This window comes from Gorilla gorilla, chromosome 11, assembly GCF_029281585.2.
Source record: "Gorilla gorilla gorilla isolate KB3781 chromosome 11, NHGRI_mGorGor1-v2.1_pri, whole genome shotgun sequence".
NCBI classification, from domain to species: Eukaryota; Metazoa; Chordata; class Mammalia; order Primates; family Hominidae; genus Gorilla; species Gorilla gorilla.
Window position 1 is genome coordinate 19,558,246 of NC_073235.2, and position 22,107 is coordinate 19,580,352.

At 40.1% G+C, this 22,107-nt stretch overlaps 2 long non-coding RNA genes across 8 annotated transcripts in view; one reads left to right on the plus strand and one right to left on the minus strand.

Annotated features, from left to right (window-relative positions):
- The window catches only part of LOC129532028 (uncharacterized), a 61,433-nt gene that overhangs the window by 18,645 nt on the left and 20,681 nt on the right, over positions 1 to 22,107 (minus strand). Inside the window, exons 3-5 of one of the 6 annotated variants that reach the window (XR_010129527.1) lie at positions 16,692 to 16,851; positions 1,838 to 1,903; positions 1,383 to 1,475 (exon numbers count right to left, since the gene is read on the minus strand). The exons of 1 other annotated variant lie outside the window; for it this stretch is intronic. This is a non-coding gene — a long non-coding RNA (uncharacterized lncRNA). Of the gene's footprint in view, positions 1 to 1,382; positions 1,476 to 1,695; positions 2,679 to 16,691; positions 16,852 to 22,107 lie in introns of those variants that run through there. 4 more of the 6 variants (XR_010129528.1, XR_010129529.1, XR_010129525.1 and 1 more) reach the window with 4 other exon arrangements.
- Positions 347 to 13,739, plus strand: LOC109025911 (uncharacterized). Of its 2 annotated transcripts, XR_002004868.3 has the most exons (4): positions 347 to 528; positions 1,086 to 1,164; positions 10,502 to 10,572; positions 13,417 to 13,739. It is a non-coding gene; the product is annotated as an uncharacterized lncRNA (long non-coding RNA). The 2 variants fall into 2 exon arrangements; XR_008677616.1 differs by lacking the exon at positions 10,502 to 10,572.

Genomic DNA, 22,107 nt, shown 5'->3' on the forward strand with positions numbered 1-22,107 from the left:
GATGATATAGAAGTAAAGAGAATTGTAATTCCTTACTCATCAATAAAGTGAGCAATGTTGGTAGAATGTGCACATATCGAGTAAGATGAAAACAGTCGAGTAACAGAAACCTGATTCGAATTTGGCTAAGAAACAAAGGGAGAGGTTATTAACTCATTTATGTAACTCAGGACTCAACTGAGATGCTCAAAATCTGTACTCCTTGAAGGGTTTGTTTTTGTCTGTGTCTCTCAGCTCTGCTTTTCTCCACATTGGCCTCATTCTCAGGCAGTCCCTCTCTACCTGGTGACAAGTCCAGTGCTCTATGATGTCATGGTCCTCATGTCTCATCATCCCAGAGGAAAAGGGTGTCTCTTTCCCCACAGATGTAACCAGGTTCCTGTGGGCGACACGGCTTTGCTAAGCCTGCCTGCCTTCTGTGTCCTCCTCTGGGCCTGAGTGCAGAGGGTGAGAGTCCACATCCCCAGAACCATGGGGACTGAACAGGATTACTACAGAGCAGCAAAGAAGTGGGGCACCAAAGGAAAGGTGGGTTGTGGAAGGGATGGAAAGGGGAAGGAGATAATACATTCATTTTGACAATTTGAGGAGGTCTAGATTCAGGACATCAGGGCTGTCATCCTGGTTCTTTGGGTTTCTTGTCTTTTGTCTGTAAAATAGGAAGGTTGGAATTCTAAGGCCCTCTGTCCACCATCATCTTTCTTTAATTCTATGAATAATGGACACATAAAGCAGAAGCTTTTGAAGGTGCCTCTGGGCATAGTCTGAGGGGCAGCAGAGCACAGTGGTTAGAAGTGTGAACTCTGGAAACAGATGTGTCATTCTGTGTGTGTCCATCATCTCACGGTCTGCTCAGTGGGCGTAGTCTCACAGAGCCCCAGGCTCAGAGAGCCTCACACTTATTTTAATGCTCTGCTGTCACTGTCTTGAAATTCTCAACAATTTTATGTTTGAACTTATGTTTTGCAAGTGAATTCTGACAGACATTGGAGCATACATGAGAGTAGGGAAGATAAGCACAATATGTTAAGCTCAATAATAATAATGGAGTATCTGCTGTTCCTTGCTACCTTATTTCCTTACAGAGTACACAACACCTTGTGAACACAGAATCCTGGTGGACCCACAATATGTGGGAGTTCAGTGAGACTTAACGAGGAAAAGGTGAGCATGGCATATTGGCATATCTGCATATCTACCACTGACTTTTCGCTTGGGCCAGAACTTGCTTTGAATGCAGAAAGAAGGCCAAGGCATTCCAAGAAACATGAATTACAGGAAAGCCTACCATATGCTCTCTTATGCTACTTCTCTGTGTTGGCCAACTACTTGTACTGAAAATGATGACATAGAAGGAAAGAGAATTGTAATTCCCTACTCACCAATAAGCCCAAGGTGAGCAGTGTTGGTAGATTGTGCATATATCAAGTGAGATGAAAATAGTTGAGTTGGTTTTGTGCAGCATTTCTACCATTCTGGAGAGAGTGAAATACACACACATGAGTGACAAAATAACGAATTGTGAAATTTTGATTATTCTGCATATGAGTTACATGCTCTTCTATTTGCATTGAAAACACATTGCACAATATAAAAATGAATGGTAAAATTCATACAATGACAACATTAAATTTTTTATTAAAATAACATTAAATAGCAAATTAAAACATCATAACAAGTTGAGAGAGAGACTTAGAAAGAAAGGAAAAAGCTTTATATTTTCGTACCTTTAATGGCACTTCTTTCCCTGCTTTTGGAACAAAAGGCTCCACATTTTGATTTTGCACTAAGCCCCACAAATTATTTAGCCTCCCCCTGAATCAGCAAATGACTTTACCTCCTAGTGATTCTGTTTCCCTATTTGTAAAGTGGGCACAAACACAGCAATGTCTCCATTATTGGACTGTTGGAAGAATGAACAGTGCTTAGCATTCAGTAGTTGCTCAATAAACATAAGCTTTTATTATAAAAATGAGTTAGTATAAGACATATCTTTATAATTTGAAATAGTCAATCTTTTTTTTTGTTTGTTTGTTTTTGAGATGGGGCAGGGTGGGTCTCACTCCTGTTGCCCAGGCTGGAGTGCAATGGCATGATCATGGCTCACTGAAGTCTCAACCTCGGGGCTCAGGTGATTCTCCCAACTCAGCCTCCTGAGTAGCTGGGACTACGGGCATGCACCACCATGCCTGGCTTTTTTTTTTTTTTTTTTGTATTTTTAGTAGAGACAGGCTTTCGCCATGTTGCCTAGGCTGGTGGCTTATTAGATCTTAAATTTCCCTCGATGGTGACTTTCTGTAAACCAAATTTGATAGCAAACTCCCCTCTTCTATACTTTTCCTATGTTGGAAAAGTTTATTGGAGTAGTTTGAATTTTTCACTGTAGTTTCATTAATAGGCTCACTTAATTTACTACTTAAATGATGCCATTGGCATTAGCAGAATACTTTATGTAGTCAGCAGCAGAACAAATGAAGTTAAGAAAAATATTTTAGGGGGAGAATATTGTGGATCAATCTTTTTTAATTCCAAATAAAAACTGAGGTAAGGATTAAGCTATTAAGTGAAAAAGCAGAAAAGGACATTTTCTACTTCTCAACAACAGATGGCGATGTAGCTAAGCAAATCGAGGACATTGTTCTCGGAGAAATTCTGTCTTCAAGTGCGAGGAAGCAAAGCTATAAACAACATATGGAAAACAATGAACATTTTAATTAGGTGTTAATAACTGAATATTGAATCCTTGTCTTCCACCTAACTCACAACAATGTTATGACAGCTAATTAATAAGTGATTGTAAAGGAAATGATTAATTATTTAGAGTAATAATTAGAATAGCTTACATGCTTGTAATCGTAAAATGGTTTTAAAAGTAGACAGAGGCAAAGCAAGTTATTATTCTGTTGTTACAAGAATATTGCGGTGCCTCTTTCGGGATGATTCCTATTATCATTCTGCATTGTCTGGATTTAATAAACAGGCACCATCCTGCTTTTTTTTTCCATCAAGTTTCATTTCAGCCATGGAATAGAAAATCATGTATGTGTGGTTTTTAAAGGATTTTCTGTCATACTTATTTGAAATTATGTACATGGGAGTAAACTGAAGGCCTACCCATGTGGGGGGAACTTTTTGGAAAGATATTAACCACAGAACGAACCAAAACAAAACCCTGGACCAGAAGAATAAAGTCTCCCCCTAGAGTCTCTGTCTGTAGCGTCTGATTCTCATATATAAAATCAAAACTAAAAAGCAAGTGTATAATCCCAAACTTCTCCTCCTCTGCCTTCTCATTCCGTATTTCAAATCTCTTTGAACTGTCTCATGTCTTCAGGATATAATGAAATCCCTTGCTCTGGAAGGAAGCCACAACAGATATATTTCAAGACCTTTCCCTTTCCTTTCTGCAGGTAGCAGAGCTAATGTAGTTTACTTATTAGATGAGTCACCATGGATACTGATACACTCAAGCCAAGTCTACCCTAGTGAGGGGAATTGGAGAATTGTGGCAATTATCTCATAATTTGAATAAACAAAGCTTCCCTCATTTTGGTTTCGGTTACCTGAATTTTTCAAGTGAATGTCTAATTTTAGTTTTGAATTATTAGAGGTTGTTCTTGCCTCAACCCTCTTATTAGCTAGCAGAGCTCTGGACGGCTTTGAGGTGAAGTGCTTTAAGAATGTGCACCCAAGGCAAATGTATTCTGTGCTTTCTATTTTATCATCCCAAGCATTTCTACTTGGCATTTGGGGAAACAATGTGAATAACTCAAGTCTAGGATGAAACATTTCTGGAAGGCAGACAATATTGAGATCTGGAAATGGTTGTTTGGAGAGCCTAGATATTTCCAATCAGACAAAGACATTCATAATACCATGTCCTTCCAGACAATACGGACCCCAACACGTTTTGTGTGGACCACGTTTCTCGGCTGGCCCCAGTCCAAGCCACCACCTGTACTGAAACTTCCAATTGGGAGTTTACGGCTGATCTGGCTACCTCTCTTAATCCCATCTTTCTTCTCAGACCATGTCCCCACCTTGCCAATGTGAATTCCTCCATCTTATTACCCCTCACTTAATGCGAGTGAACATTCGAGGGAGATAGAGGAGCTTTGCAAGTGTAAGGCATGGCTGTCATTTCCGGGTCCTAAAGCATCATATTGTTATTTAATACTTATATTCAATGTCTTAATTATTCAGCACCTTTAAGCCACAATTGTTTGGCTTCAAATAGAACCTGGGTGATGGTAGTTGCTAAGGTGTGAGCCCAAAATGACTATGATCTGCATTTCTTTTCATACTGTGCGTTTTTGAAGACTGACTCTCAACTTTCAGCTTTTGCCACTGCCTGTGATATGTCTTGCTCTATGTGACTCAGCATGAAAGGCTCATCTGGCAATCCCATCTCTAATTTCTTATCATTTGCCAGCAGGAGATAGCTATGTCGCCTGTTCAGAGAAGGAGCATCTGTCTGATTGACAGGATGCTGTGGGTGGAAAGGCTAAATGTGGGTAGAAGTGGACGCTGGCAGTTGACGGACCTGGGTTTGAATCCCATCCTTTCACTTCAGTCATGTGCAATATTTCTTACCTTCCCTGAACTTCAACTTTTATTTCTGTAAAACAGGGATAATAATACATATCTGGCAGAATAGTGATTAGAAATAACTTGTGTAAAGTGCCCAGCAAAAGGTGAAAGCTTAATAATGGTAACCATTGTTAAAACTGCTCTTTATGCAACAGGAGAGAAGATATTTCTATTCTTTTGCTATTATGCCTCATTCTCCTTTCTCCACCGTAGCAGGACTTTACCCCTCAGTTACATATTTTCTAAAAACATACTGTGAGCCCAACACTGTAGGGAACACAAATAACATGTGGTGCTGTGACTCTGTCTTTAATCAATTACGCTCTTATGAAGAAAAGACAAAATGGACATGCATGAAACACAATAATAATAATATCTAATATAGATGGAGAATTTTACTCTGTGACATATTTGTGTTAATGCTTTACAAATTAGATCTCATATCATCATCACAATTATCCAGTCAACAAAAGTATTGTTGTCATCCCAATTTCACAGAATAGAAAAACCTCAGAGAGGTTAGGAGTCTTGCCCAAGGTCACACAGCTAATAGTGGCAGAATCAGGACTTAAACTTGGGCCATCTGACTCTGGAACCTGAGCCCTTAACCACGCTGCTTAATTGTTCACATGGACAGTATGAAGTGGTGCAAACAAAAGGGCTGTCAATTTTCAGAGACTGGACAGACCATAGTAGGGTGGAATTTACCCAGAACATTTTTTGGAGGGAGTGTACCTTCATCTGAGTCCCACAAGGCATTCTTTAAAAGGGAACGGTTAACAGTAAAATATAACAGTCACAAGAAGGTGAGTTAGAAGTTCCCCGTGAAACCACATGTCCATCATTTTTCTGCTTGGCTTAATGCCAGGGCCTGAATCTTCTCAAGTAATTCATGGCTGGTTCAGGTGTCCCCAGCATCCTGTGATCTCATTTCTCTTACATCAATCATTTGGACATCATTGTTTAAGGAATCAAAGGATTTCTGTGCTGGAAGGGATGCCAGGAGCCCCGTCATGACCTCGAGGGAGAGGGTGGCAGTTGCCCAAGGTGACACAGCTGCCCCAGCTAGGAATTGGGTCTCTTGACTGCCATACTCATTCTCTTTCTGCTTTGACACATTGGGACCCTGCCTTTGATGGCATCAAGGATGGTGGTATAGGTCTTACACAAATTCTTCCAGTTCTGTTTCAAGTGGTTAGCACATAGCACTGTGCAATACTCATTTCCTCATTGGTACTTACCTTCTCTTTATCAAGGCAGTAAGAATTTCCCCAAAGACGTTATTGGTCAGTCTGCATCTCCCTCATCAAAATGCTACTCTATTGTCTTGTTGAGAATCAAACACAATATGCTGGGGGCCCCTTCTCTCCTCCTCAGAAGCCATGCTTCCCCCCAAACTGGAAGCAAAGCATGTTCACACTCAAAATCCTGAGCGTTTGATTAGATTTTAAAGTTGGCTGTACACCCTCTTCCTGCCACCCAATATGTTATGGGTTTGGCTGGAGAGGCTTTTGTTTTGAACTAATGTCTTTATTTAAAACAAAAATTCAGAGCCTGGTTCGACAAATGCATAAACAGGTATCCGATTTAGAGTGACTTCTTTGAAGAGGCAGCCTCTCGCCGGCTGTCAGTGGGTCCCTGCTGAGTTGTTTGATGCATTCACTGCATTTTATATTACTTAATGTGGCTTATGTATCTGCCAATAAATCTGAAATACAGGTCACAGAATATGTAGCTCAAGGAAATCCATAAAAGTAGTAGAGAGAGGCTTCACTAACTGCTTCAGATTGCCAAAAGCTGAGGTCATTTCCTCTTGCTAAAAATGTAGAGCTCCATAAATTATTTTTATCACCTCCAGAGTCAAGCAAACAGTTTTGCACAGATGCCAAAGGGGTTTCATTGCCTTTTCTCCTCTTTAAGCTGAAAACATTTTCCCAAGTCTTCTGCAAAGTGATCGTGTTTATCCTCCCTGCACCACCCCCCGCGGCATTATTAACATCCTAGTTTATTGCATGTAAATCTAGGAACATAAACACAATTGCATCTGGCTAGGGTCTTCAGTGAAAGTGATGCAAACACCTGAGCCTAGAGGATGGTTCTGACCTTGGTTTAAATATTCCCCATGACTGGGAGTTGACATTGTCTCCTTGAAGATATTTTTAAGGAGATGTTAGGTATGCAGAGACAGTAAAAATGAGCAGTGAACATTCAGTGGAGAACTTTATAGAAAACACTACTGAATTAACTTACAGTACATTTGTTAAACATGAGCACCTCTAATAATGACATTTCATTTAACAATGCCCTTTGTCTTTTCAGTTCATCAGTTACCTATTTCAGTAATGAACTGCAGTCATACCATTCTGATTTTCTCCTAATGTAAAGGCTCAGCTCACTTCACCGCCAGTGAAGCATGATGCTATTATTCAGTTCCTGGCTTAGGAAAAAAGCTGTAGAATATATCACAATTCTAATTGGCTAACAAATATTAAGCCCTACAATTGTTAAGGGCACCCAGTGATTCTGTTTAGCTTTTGATGGGAATAAGTAAAATAAAGAAAGGGGAACGGTTTGAAGGAAAAAAAAAAGGTTAGCGTGTATACTTTATGAGCAGTAACCGAAGTATCCATTGAAAAAATATGAGCACACATTATATTTAATAGCTCAAATGTTATCTTAATTCTTTATCAACAATTCATGCAGATAGTTTAATACCAAATATTTTAGTTAGGATTAACAATCTGTGAAACAGAAGGTGTAGCAAATGAGAGATGGAATTTGTTCTACCTGCAGCCACACGAGGAGGCAAATGTAAGCTACTGGAAAGCTGGGTCATGCGTGAGACATTCTTTTTCTGCCAAGTAAATGCAGGCAGATTTGGAAAATATTATGTCTCTCGTAGCCCCTATTTATACTTCCCATGGAAGGTAATGAAGCCTGGGTCCAAATTTATTTTTGTCCCTTTTGCAAAGCTTTCCTCGGAATGAAAGATGGGCCCCTTCCTTGTTTTCCTTTCTCCACGTGGCAGAATTCACTAAGGCATCTCCCCCCTCTTTTTTGAGCTCACAACAACATCTCATTAGTAAAGGCAAGATTCAGCTCACCATAATCTTTCCCCAGCTGAGGCAAAGCTGCACAATTTACAATAGATCTTTGGAAAACTGCTTTTAACCGAGTGCTGCTGCATCTATAGATCTCTCTCAATTACCCACAGTAAATTTAGGCATTGTACAAGAGCAAATTTTACAGTCCATGAAGAGATGAAGTGAAATCTAGATGAAATTCATAGTGACAGATTCCCAGTTAGTGCTCTGATGTGTCTGTATTACAGAAGATAGACATTCTATTAGCATGGAAGCTCCCATAATGGACTGTGAATCATCTCAGGTAATAGAGATGCCAAGCAGAATGACTGAAAAGCACTATTGAATTCCATTAGAGCTCTTTGTTTTTAAATCAGTCATTTCTTGTGAATAACCAACTATACACTTCTTGACCCTATCTCCAAGTGATAATTGTGGACTAATATTACAATACATTAATCTGAGTTACTGTGCAATTAGCATTTCAGCTGCAGGCTTATTTGGGGTCTCCTAAATGCAAAGGCCCATTCCTTTGGAAGCCAGAGCTTATATTTCAAATGCGCAATTTCAGAAAGGGCCTCTTCCATGATGCCATTTCTAGTTCTGTTTCCACATTCTGGAGTTGTTCCTTGGTTGTCTTGTTTTCAAGGATTTTGTATTGTAACTTTGTGACTTCCTACCCCTTTTCATTTAAAGATTTCTGCCTACACCAGGCCAGATATCAAGGGAAAACAATTATCACAAAGGTAAGTCTATAAAGGAAACCATTTTAAATAAGCCAAGTCAGCAAGTCTTTTCTTCCTTTTTAAAATCTCAAATATGTAGCTAATCTTTAGGAAAATAAAGAACATCACATTCTACTGCATAAACAGCCCCATCTAATCTATCAATCAAATATGAGTGATCAGACACAGTGATTACTTGGATAATTAGTACAGGGTTTAGGTTTATGCAATACTCTGAAGCCTTTGGGATGTCTGCATAATTACCATTTGTACAGTAGATCGAGTTATAGGAATTCTGCTAGTCGATTATAAACATGAAGCACTTAGAATAGACAACTGGAACTAGCACAAGTTTCTTAATTCATTGCATTTGATACAAATGCAATAGCTTGTCATGAGGCAAAGCTTTATTTGGCCAAAAGCTCTGAAGTTAGCATATATACATTTAAAAAACAACCTATCTCTTCTTGTATCTAGTGTCTCCCACCTGATTTGCAAGGCAGGAGAGAGGTAATTTCACAAGGGGACGTGGCATCCAAAGCACAGCAACTTGAGTTGAGCCACTTCAATATTCTCCCATAAATTCCCTGGGACAACTTTAAAAAGAGTCGACTTTACATCTTCTGTCTACAATCATCTATTTTCACATCAAGATGAACAACATTATCCTCATCTGCGGGAGGATCTGAGACCAGCGCCTCGACACGAGGCTTTCTACTTAATGTTGTAATGACAGGTGTAAGATTAACTTTGTTAGGTGTCTAGCCACTCATGCAAACTAAATTAAATTAATGGAACAAATTTCTCTCATAATTAAGATAAAAATTCATGTCAGCTGTAACCTTGCTGTACACTAATTATATACAAATGATTTATCATCTGCTTCGCCCAGAATATTAATCCTTACCTCATTGATAACTGCAGCCAGTGTTAAGAGATGAGAGTTGATTAACTATGACAGATTGGGCAACCACAGCCCTCAGTGCCGGCGCTACCAGTGAAACCAATAACACTCAAGCAGCTCTCTGTGTTTAAAATGCATTCCCATGGAAACAGATGCATGCTTAATGAAGGATACTGGGATTATTTTCAATAATGACTGATATTGGAACAGTGGGCAGAGCTGATCAATAACAATTAACCACTTAGTCTGCTAAAGACATGGTTAGAGAAAGCAGGTTATTTACACATTAGCAGAACCTTATTCGAAGCCGAGTGCTCCATAATGTCTCTATGCTGCACCGTTTCTCTTTTTCCCTGCCTGGGAGGGGCTCCATGGTGGAGAGATTGTATTGTGCCAAGCGCCCTCCTGTCGCCTCTTAGCGCCTGCTTATGAAATGAGTGATTGATGTTGCCAGCGGTTCTTTGGATGCTCTCAAGATAGCTGCCAAATGTATCAAGGAAAGTCCAAAAGCAACTGTGACCATGAAACTAATATTGCTTTGTATGGATTTGGTTTGGTGGAAAACTTTACTGCCAAGGCGTAACTCAATTGTACAGAGATTTCTTTTGATCTTTCATTGTATGCTTTTTAATTTAATTTTAAAGAATCCAAGATGAGTCGTGCAGATATTTAAGGAAATCTTTTGCTTTGGACTCCTGTCATACTGGCTGGAAAGGGCTTTAATAACATAAATTTAATAATAGATATGGCTTTCAAAGCTATTTGGAAATTTGCACTTTTATTTTGTATTAATTTGAATCACCCCAGGAGTCAAGATCTTGCAATGCTAATTACTAATATAGACTCCCAGAATCCCTACCCTGACAGTCAGCTTGGAGAAATCCCAACTCCCTGGGCCAAAAAGTGTTAATAAAAAGTGATTAGCTACTTAGGCCAAGGCATATTATAATAATGCATTATATTTCCCTTGAATGGATGATGTGCATTCTCATTTCTCTGAATGAAGAAAACGGTTGAGGGAGATGAAAATTCAGTCACTTCGACTGACATTATTACTGAAAGAATCAAGCTTTTAAAACAAATAGGAGAATGCTGCTTTCTCTGCACTTCTTAGATTTAAGACTCAAATCTGAAAATGCAAATAAACAGAAATATACTCTATTTACCAGTCTAGTTCATCTGTTTGTTCTACTTTGCAGACCTACGTGTGAACTGATGCAAGCAGCTAATGCCAAGCCTAACATGCTCCATATGTGTTAGAAGTTTTAAGGTGAAGAAAAGAACTGGCCTTTTTCTTCCTTTAGCCCTGTGAGACAGACCTTCTCCACTTAAATTATCAGCTACAGGGCATCCGTGGCTGGGAATCCAAACAGATGCTAATAAATTTGGAACAACATTTAAGTGGCTGAACAAAAATGGATCCTAAACACCCCAAATCAAGTGCAACAAACAAGAAATAGGCTGAAACATTTCTATCAGGAAGGCAACCAGAATGTCAAACTCTTGAATGATACTGGGTGATCTCAGCTCTGTTTTATCATCTCAGTAAATAAATCTAGAGATGATAAACAACCATAAATACCTGTAACAAATGCTCCATAAAAACCAAATCTTAAATATATTCCACACGTTCCCCTCCAATCACCATCCTCCACCCCTGCCCCCCATCAAAAAATGACTAACCTTTTGCCAAACCTCTAGGTAGACATAGAATTACATTTAACACAAAGGTAGTAATAATAATACTATATTTTTGACCTACAGAAACTAGAGTACTAGAAGAAAACAAAATGACATTCTCAGAGTACAGGCTCACTGATTGTTCTTATTGGGGGTATCTGTTTACTACCTTTCTGAAAACACCATAATCTTCCCCCAGTGCTGAGGACTTGAATCCTTACTACAGCTAAAACAGTTACACCCCTCCACCCTGGCTGGAAATGCAGTAGAGGCAATTACTTCCCTACCATCTGAACAACACAATTATTGGGAAGATAATAAGATTATCCAGGCTTTTGCTTCTTAAAATTATACTGAGGAACACAAACTGAATACTGTTTCTTATGCATTCATCTTAAAAACAAATAAGGGAAGTAAAAATGTGCCTCTAAGCTAATGAGGACTGTGAGACAGAGCCATAGATACATTTTCTCACTTGCCTAATGAGCAAAGTGACAGACAGTGAAACAGTTCACACTTGAGTAATTCTCTAGTCATCAGCAACTGCAGAGGGGCCCCTCCTGCTAGGGTTGTGGAGGGGGGGTGGTCGGGAGATGTAATAAATAGACCCTGGCTCTGCTGGCCAGAATAAGTTATCACAAAGAGAGAGGTCTTAGGGTACACTCCCCAAGGAAATTTAACCCGAAAAAAGAGCCCATCGAAGGCATCTCCAGCCTTACATTCAATTAGAATTAAATTAAAACAATGGAAAAAAAGAAATCACCTGCTCCTCATCAGGCCAGCTGCCTGGAGGGGTGGGGTGGCTAGGAATCCGGAAGGCAATGACCCCTCCCCACTGGGATCTACACACTGTTTTTAAACGGCGCTGTCTTCTCTAGACCTCGCTGTCGCGGAAGCATCCTTTCCGGGGAAAATGGGGAAAGTGGGCAAAGGTTAAAGGCAGTCAAGGTGGTGAAGAAGGGGGGTGGGTGTGTGTGCACAAGCACACGTGCGTCCAAGAGATAGGTAGAAAGCATCTTTTTATTGACTACTTTCATGGGCCTATGCAAGTGTGCATATGGGAAGCAGATCTTGCAAATCCACCACGTTTCTGGTTTGATCGTTAGAAGGAAGGGAACTGAAACTTGTTCCTCGACAACTATGCACCAGGCCCTGTTTGTCCTTATTGCAACCTCCTGCTGACACTGGGTGTGGGCTCTGTGCTAGCTTAGCCACTTTAAAGGAGAACGAACTGAGGTCTCAGTCTGCTAAGCTATTTCTTTGCTGAAGCTCACATGGCCAGTAAATGGAAGCAGAGATCCAAATTTCAGCTTGCTTGGCTCCAAAGCCCAAAGCCTATGCTCTTTCCACTCAAAATCTCCCGGTATCCCTCACCAGGAGGCTGATAAAGGAAAAGTGCCGAGTGAGACGTTGGCCAGAGAAATGGGAGCTGAGCTCAAAACATGATGTCTCTTGTCCATTATCACTAGTTTATCCCTGGGCCCTAGCGGGTTGGTGTGATTCAGGACCAAAGCTCAGCACCGGGGTTCCCAGGATGCCAAATATACAACATCTGCAATCTTCAGCCATTTATTTTGATATCACTTAATATCACACGTACATATGGTTTAAAACCTGTTCAAGATATTTAGCACATTCTGTGTCTTTTTATCTTTAGTGCTTTAATTGCCACAGTATCTTCAAAATTAGTGGGCCGATTCTAGCACTTAGAAGAGAAGCCTGTTTAATGCGTGCCTGTGCTCCGTCTTCTAGAGGTTCTTTACTTTATTCAAATTACTAATCATTTAGAGCATCACTAAAAGCCTTTTTCCCTTGCTCCCCATGCATGCTTAACCTAATTAACTATAAATGAGGAAAATGCTATCCACATTAAAAGGAAATGTTAAGCTATAAATTATCCCACTATTTCTGGTGAGGCTAAGGCCTCCTTTAGAAAGCTCAACTGTGGGGCAGAATTTCAGTTTGTGTGCATTCTCTGCCCTCCCTCACTAGAATGGGCTGCAGAATCTCCCATTTCTGGTGGATTCCTCTGTCTGTATTTATATTTTCTCAAATTGACTCCCTTTGTGTTTGCTTACATACTCTCAGGAAACTCGAATAATCTATAAAATGCCCCTAGGAGCCCACTGGGGTGGAAATCTATCAAGTGACAATCTAGATTTGTCCCTCAGTGCAGAAAATTCCTCATACACTTCTCCCAGACAGATCCAGCCATAGGAAGCCAACAGTGTCTTGAGAGCCTCAGATCATAGATCCCAAAATATTCTCCCTCTGGCTGACCACATCTGACCGGGCCTTGTGATGGCTTCCTTCTGAGCCACTCCATTAGGGGGGTTGACACAAATAGGGCAACTCTCTTGAAAATTCTTGTTAGAAAGAATACCCATTAACACATTAATCTGAAAGATCAAATTAATTTGTCAAATTATCCTAGATTTGACCTTCGAGAGCTGAGGGCAGGCCTCTGTCAGAACAGAGTATGGAACGGGAAATTGGTTATGGAGCTGGACGAGAGGCTGAGAATGTGGATCATCCTCCGAAGACGCTGTCCAGGGAAGACCTGGAGTGAATCATGGGCCAAGGGTGGAGGCCAAGTTACGGGGACACAGAGGCGAAGACAAGGGCAGCAGTGCCCACCACAGGAATTCCTACCCTTCAACTTTGTTCATAGTGGTCCCTACTTTTAATATATGTAATGTATTAAGACAGACAATTCTGAGGTTGTAGTAACAAGGGAAATGCAACCGGCACAGACAACTCCTGATTCTTTTTTTCATGACCCCCCTATTCGTGCTAACCTTTGTTCTGTGCCAAGTTCATGACAAACCCCAGTTCATTCCTGCAGCAATGGGGGAAACTCTAATCTTTGAGGGTATTGGAAGGCTTCTGCCCTGCAGTCTTGTTGTGGGTTTATGCCTCCAATTCCTACCCTGGGCTCTGTGAGATGGGGAGTAGTAGAGGCTGTGATCAGGCCACTGGGGAATACCCGAGTCCAAGCAGGCTTGACATCCACATGTGCAGTCAATTCTTGATTATCCACACCAATGGTCTGTGACCCAGGCCCAGGTAATCCCAAATAATTGACAATCCAAAAGGAATTTTCTCTTTGGTTTTGGAATATGCTTTGCTTTATCCAGCTGCAGATCCCCTCTCCCACTTACACTTTCCTTGTCGGATATTAAGAATCATTTATGTTCCTTTAGTTGGGCACTTGGTCTGAGCAATGGCTTGAAGTCAGCTTCATATTGAAAATTTGCCTACTCCATAGACAAATGATTCCCTTGCAGGCAGTTGAATTTGACAGTATCATATATTACATAAAGAATCATCTGTCCAGGCTAGTGTTGTTAATTCATTCATTCACCCATTCGACACACATGCATTGAGCTCCTACTGTGTTCTAGGACTGCACGATAAATTAGAGCTATGGAGATGAAAGATGGAGCCCCAGCTCTCAAGGGATGTACCTTCTCGTGGGGCTTAATGGAATAGATTTTAGTATTTTCCTCCAGACCTGCACAGACCCACTGCATATTCACTTATTCCCATTTTCAGCTCCTCATCTAACTCCTTTTGTGTCAGGAGTTTCAGTATTTTTGGGAAAGTGCTGTAGATGATTGCTGGGTTGGACAGTGTTTCCCAGAGATGGAGAGAACCCAGGCCACTTTCATTTTTGAGGGTCCAGATATATTAAAAATAGAAGAGATGCCAAAACAGGGGTGCAAATGTGTGGTGGATTTTAAATGTTTACATTTAACAAATTAATATTTTGATACTCCAAAATTATAGTGATCATATAACTGCATTTGGAGAAAATGTCAAAAGTCTAAATTCCAAGCCCTTTATGAACGTGAGATCTGGCTCCTGTCTTTCCCCTTCCCCGCTCATGCTCAACCCCTGCCAAGAAAAGCCCTGATTGTGGGAAAGGAAGTCTAAATGGGACTAAATGGGGAGCCATTTTAACGCTCAAAGGAACCTCTACAGACATGAAGCACAGTTGGTCCATGGCTCTGTGCCTTGTGGTCACAGGGAATAGTTCTCAGCAAGGCAGACACATCTTAAGCTCTTTGACTCAAGAGGCATCAAATCAATTTGTTTCTACAAAGTTCTCCCATTCCCGTGGCATCAAAAGGACCCTAGCGGAGTGCGTGGCTAACAGCTACCACTCTGTTAAGGCCATCCCTTCTGAGTATCACCATCTTCTTCATTGCCACCTCCACACACCCCAGTATTTACCCTTAGCCCTCTTATTGAAAAGTCCACGGAAGATAAGGAACTTCTGACATGAAAATTGGAGTTAAGGCTCAGAGGTTGCTACTCATCTTATATTTTTATGTTTCTGAACATAAAACAATAAAGAGAGCATATGAAATAAATTTCTGGTGACATTTCACCCACTCAGTTATGATGGATGCTGTATAATTATTTTTATCTTAATATCCATTGCTTATTAGGAACTTAACAGGAATTCTCTCCCAGAGAAGATCAGTGTAATGTTTGTAAACCTTTTTTTTTCAGATAATAGGAACAGGAGGAGGCATTTTCTCTGTCTCTTTCCTCTTCCTAAATGTTCTGTGTTTGTTCGTGTTTGAACTCGGAAATATTAACTCTCACAACCAAGACCCCGGGTCCCCTGTGGTCTAGAAACACAGACTAGTTAAGGTGTGTAAGTTGGAAAAGGCCTTGGGATACTTTCATGACTAATTTGGTTTATTTGAAATATCTGTCTAGGAGCCAGGATTACAGCTTCAGCTCTGCCTGTAGCCCTATTAATATATAGCTTAGCTCTTTGCTTCCTGGAAGAATCAGGCATCTTGTTCTTTTTTCAACTTCCTTCAGAGTGTCTCATGCTTCATTGCAAAACATCTACTCCTCCTTTGCCTTATACTTTAGTCTTTATTTCTGCTCCCAATGCCTAATTTCTTTATTTTTCTAGTTATTTCAAACAGGAGTGATTCACAAGTCATGCAGACTAGAATCGAAATGCTTGTGGTTGCTAACAGGGCATTCAGAACTCAATCCTTTAATACACACATTTCCCACAGGACAACTTGTGGTTTAGAAGCATTCTCTTGTTCCATGTGTGTGTGTGTGTGTGTGTGTGTGTGTGTGTGTGCGTATGTTTGTGTGTGTATGTGTGTGGTTAAAGGTTTGTAGGTCGAATAGTCAGAACAGGAGGTTGGAAGCCACAAAAAGAACAAAAGGAATGGACTTGTGCTTGTGAAGGAGCAGGTAAGAGGAGAAGGCCTCATTAGTCCCTGTAGTGGGGAGAGATGAAGTTAGCACAAACTTTTGTGAAGTCAGACTCATTTTACACAGAATGTGACGATTTGCCATCCATTGAGAGAAAAACTCATGGTTTAAATGAAAGCTAACATTTAGCAAGCATTTATTGTGGCAGGCACTGCATAAGTGCTTTACATAAATGCATCTCACTCAATCTTTCTCAACATCTCTATGAACGGAACCTGTAAAAATCCCTATTTTACAAAGCCACAAAGTAGAGAGGTCAAGAATTGACCTTGGGTCTGTATGACTCTAGAGTCTGAGGGCTTGACCGTCACCATGACACAAAACACATGCTTAGGAGCTACTCTCAGAGCAGAGGTCATCCCTATCTTTTTATTGACTGGGAGAGGAAAACCAGGACTAGTGCTGTAGTCTGTTCCAGGTCCATACTGCTGGGTAACACACTGCTATAAAACTTACCACTTTATAGTATCTCACGATTGTGTGGCTCAGAAATTTAGGCAGGGCTCAGCTGGCAATTCCACTTCTAGTAGCTTTGACGTAGGTCACTCACTGGTATTCAGCAGGTGGATGGGCTGGTCTACAGGCTCCAAGACAGCTTCAGCTGCACGTCTGCTGCCTGGCAGGCACAGGTGAAATGTTGGGTTCATTTGAGACCGTGATCACCGTATGGTGGTCTCAGGCTTTTTGAACATCTCATATGGCTGCTCAGGACCCCAGAGAGAGTACTCCAAGATTCAGAAACGAGAAGCTTGAGTCCTGGGCCCAGAGCTGGCACAGCCTCACTCCTATAGTATTCTCAAGCTTATTGAAAGGAGAGTCACTCCCCGCTGACCTTCCTCCTATGGTTTCCACATGTTCCCCACCCTCAGGCTCCTGCCCCTACCAGCCCTCTGACACTGCCCTCCTTGAGGTCACCAAGGATCTCTTCATCACCAAACTCAAATATCATTTTGTTCCTGTCCGTATCTTACACAATTTCTCAGCAACAGCTGACTTTGCCAATCATTTCTTTCTTGCAACTCTGCTTTCTTGGCCATTCACACTACCTTCTCCTCCTCTGCTTTGTCTTCCCCCAGGGAGATTTGGCAATGTCCAGAGACATTTTTAGTCATCACAACTGGGGTGCTACTGACATCTAGTGGGTAAAGGTCAGTGTTGTTGTTAAATATCCTATAAGGTACAGGATGGCCCCCACAACAAAAAAATTACCCAGTCCTAAATGCCAGTAGTGCTGAGGTTGAGAAATCCTGCTGTGGCTTTTAAAAAGAGGGTACTGGAGACAGGATGAATCTTGGCACAAAGGAAACTCACTAATGGCAGAGTTTCTGGCCTCCTTGGGGAATTATCTCTGAAAAGGGACTCCTTTCTGGTAAACAACATGGTGTAATGGAAGGGGAAGGGTTTTGTGGTCAATAGATCTAGGTTTAAATCCTAACTTTCCTAAAGTGGAGGTCATAATTTCTATTTTGTGGAGTTGTCTTGATGAACAAATCAGATAACCTATATAAAGTATACAGTAAGTTCATAAATGGTAGCCCTCCCCCTTAAATCACATGATATAGCAGATGTCATGATATAGCAAGAGGTGGCTGGCACATAATAAGAGTTGAATAAATATATGCAGGATGAAATATAAATAAACTCATTGCCTTACTCCTTTAAGAAGTTGGTTGCCATGAGAGCTCTCTAGCTAGAAATGATTTATTTTTTTCTGTCCTTTTTGGACCTAAGGTTTAGAGATAAGTTTCACAACTCTGAATCATAGTCTGGCCCCATCAGTATAATAGCTAGTGAGGTTTTATGAGGCTAGGCCATTGGCTTGGCATGCAATCCTCCAATTAGAGGGCATGTGACTGCCCATAATATAAAACAGGAAATATGGATAGCTTTATTCTCTTGTGGACACAGTAAAATTGGCAGAGAAGAATAATAAATTCAGAGACCTATGTGGTATCTCTTGTCCTCAGTATTGATACTAATAGTGAAAAGAAAAGTTTGTATATTTGGGCATGGGGAGTGGTCTCTTCCCCTTTACCTTTTTGGTGTCTATGAACAACGCATCAACCTAACTTTCTGCTGAGATTCAAAGACAGAATTACCATGGAGACCACCTCCTTGGGATTTTCTGTAGTACAAAATCATTGACATTAACATCTCCCTGTATCTCCTTGTCTTGTTCTGATTCACCTTCCATATTGTAATCAGGGTAAGCTCTTGGAAACACACACTTTATCATGATACAATCCCCTACTCCCTATTAAATACATTTCAAAACATGTCATACAAGCCCCCATGTGGTCAGGCCTTTCCATCCTTTGCTTCGGACTTCAACTTATCTCCCTACATCAAAGCCCCTTCATAGAGCTGTGTCTCTCTCCTTCACGGTCCTTGGCAAAGCTATACAATGGTTCATTTGTTAGTGTCCTTCTTTGATTAGCATCAGTCTCTCTCTCATAAACTCTTTGCTCCATGACAGCTGGGATTGTGTATCTTTTAGCTTTCATAGTATCCCCAGAGCCTGGCACATCCCCTGAGCCTGGCTCAGTCAAGTCTTCCTAAATAAATGAATATTTAAACAGATTAGATGATATCATTAGTAAACATTACTTTCCTACTTCAGCCTAGGACCTAACCAAAACCCACTTTTTTTTCTTCCAACTTTTATTTTAGGGTTGGGGGCTACATGGTGCAGGTTTGTTACATGAGTAAATTACATGCCACTGGGGTTTGGTCTACAAACGATTTCATCACCCAGGTAGGGAACATAGTACCTTACAGGTTGTTCTTCCATCCTCACCCTCCTCCCACTCTTCACCCTCAAGTAAACCCGTATCTATTGTAGTTCCCCTCTTTGGGTCCATGTACATTTAATGTTAAAATCTACTTTTGTCTAAATATGTGACTACCACTTCTACACCAAGGAAGCTGTGAGATATCAATAGTACAAGTTTACTGATGATGATTATAATGATGATGATGGTAATATCTATGTAATACTAATATACAATTAAATAATACAATAATTATATAAAACAGTTAAATCTTCATTAATATTTGTTGAGTGCTTGCCCTATGCCAGATACTATACTAGGCAATGGGGATAAGCTCTTGAGCAAAATCGGACATGGTATTTTTCATGCATTATCTTATTTAATAGGTCTATTAATTAGGCACAATTATTTTCCCATTTTGTAGATGAGAAATTGTGACACTGGAAGCTTAACTAAATTGCTCATGATCATACAGCCCATAAATTGGTGTGATATAGCGGTTATTTGAACCCAGGAGTGACTCCAAAGTTATTAACCATTACATTGTATAATTGTAGAAGAAAAGAAACTAAGTTAGGCCTAAAAGGTAACATCTATTGGCAAGTGCAGCAGATACTAATAGATGCACCAGCATCCTCAATGGACTGGGCATTACTACACACCAGACACTGTTTAACATGTGGAATATATGTTTTCTCTAATCTTCACAGCGATTCTAGTGGTAGGTATTATTATCTTCATTTTACAGGTGAGTCAATAAAGGCTCAAGTAGGAGAAAGAGGCAGGGAACAGGGCAAAGTCAGGTGAGATGCTTGAAAACTTCCCAGCTCTTGAAGTCTTTACAGTATAACTTTTGAATTGTATTTTAAAGGCAGGAAAACTTCCTGAATTCAGACTCAATAAACCCAGAATTTGTAATACTGAGACACTGAATCATAGACTTTTACAACTGAAAAAGACCTGAGAGATCATCTGGTCTAAGCTCTTCATGGGACTTCTGATTGAGTATAAAATTGGATAAATCTTAGGTAGCTCAAAACTTTTATTTTATTCATATGTTATGATTTGTAGGCCAATCATGACTTGCTATTTTGAACAACCTACTCAATTTGAGTGAATTAGTAGCCATTTCAATCAATTTATAACTACATTTGTATGTAGGAAAAGTATACTTCATTATAAATATTTTACATTTGTAATATTTACTAATTCAGATAGGAGTTTACAAACAAGGTTCCTCTTGGTGGAAGAATGAGATATGAATGATATTTTATTATCCAAAGAAGTCTCAGGACCTGAGGCACACATATTCCAGGGTAGAAAAGCACATTCCCCAAGTGAAATAAAAGTCTTCTCTTTCTCTCTCCCTTCCCCGTCTCTATTTCTATTTCTTTTATTTCCATGCCACTGCTGCATTGTATTGTCTCGGACAAGTGAGGCTACGTTATGTTTTAAAACTTTTGTCCTCTGGTCATCCATAGGACCTAGAATGCTTCCCACTCCCAGGTCATTAAAAGAAAAAATAACTTGGGTAGAAAAGGTTTTGTTATTGGTGAAATTGAAGGCTCACCTGAATTTACTTTAATGGAGAACCCTAACTCCCTAGGGGAAAATGTCTGCAAAGATATCACTGGGAGCTCAGAGGAAAATATTATGTTCTAACCTTTTAAAAATTAATCCAACTATTAAGAGGGATCCCAACTGTATTTCATTCAAGCCATAATCTGAAAGGTATGATGATTAAAGCAAGACAAATGTAGTGTCATAAGCAAATGTCATGCCATAGATTTACCTACCAACAAGACATTGGCACGGTTCAGGTCAGAGGTTAATTAAAGACATCGAAAGGTCATTCTGTGATTAGGTGAAAGCAGGGTTTTAATAGGGCATCAGTCCGACCCACACTGACAGAAGATTTATGCCAGCCGTGATGACATCGCCACGAATCCTGCTGATAACAAGAGCCTCAATATTGGCCTGAACAGAATGATGAATGGAGCACATATCTCCTCACACTTCTCATTACAAGCTCTTTCACTCCTGGTGGCACTTAACAGCATTTATTTACTGAGGTTTGAAGGTATGGGACAGCAGAACAGGATATCTAATACTTTTAAATGTAGACTTGTGATATAAAAATGAAACAAGAGATAAGATTAGGTCTTTGAATAATTGCACAGCTTTTCTTCCAAGATTATATTCACTAGTACTAACATTATCCCCCCTCCATGTTCTGCCAGTGTGTGAGCAGTTCAAGAAAATTAATTGTCTGAGGCAGAAGGTCAGAGGGAAAAAATTACTGATAAGCATTAACCATGCTATAAAATAGCACCTCACCACATTTTGCCTTCCACAGCCCTCAGTATGTGAAACAAAAGATAATATAAAGAAAAGGATATACATATTTCCCCCTATGCCATATTTAGAGTTGTTAAGTGCTGTTCTTATTTGGATTAGATTAGGTAAAGGATCTAGAAAAAAGCCAAATAAATGAAAAAATAAATAAAAATCAAACAAACAACTTACAATATTCTCAGCTGAAAGCAAATATAAGAGAAACTAAAACCCTGATGAATAACGTTTACTTTTCCACGAAACTCCTTTTCAACATGTTATATATTTATCAAGCCACCAGTGTAAATTCCATGAATAAGTCCTATCATCTCTCAACCAGTAGACACCATGAAAATTGTAACTACAGAAAATTGTTAGTACTATAAAAGCGTACTTTCCATAGATCTACATATATCTATTTCTGTAATTTCACAATAGAAAATAAAATCATAATCTTTTTGCTTGGGCCACGAACAGGGGCAGGCCAGGATAGGATCCCATTACATCTAACCCCAAGCAATGCTCCCATTTATTCAGAAACAAAGATGAGTCACTCCGACGGAAGTGCTGGAGCTGGTGACCTGCGGCAGGAGAGCTGTGAGAATCTTGTCTTTCCTCTTTTGAGGCAATTGTATTTGTGGATAGAACAAATTTTAGGTGGCTTTACACCAATTAATAATCTAGCCCAGCACACACAACTGCTCGGAGCCATGAAAACGCACATATGCATGTGTCAACCACACACACAACTTTCAGTCCTGCTCCTC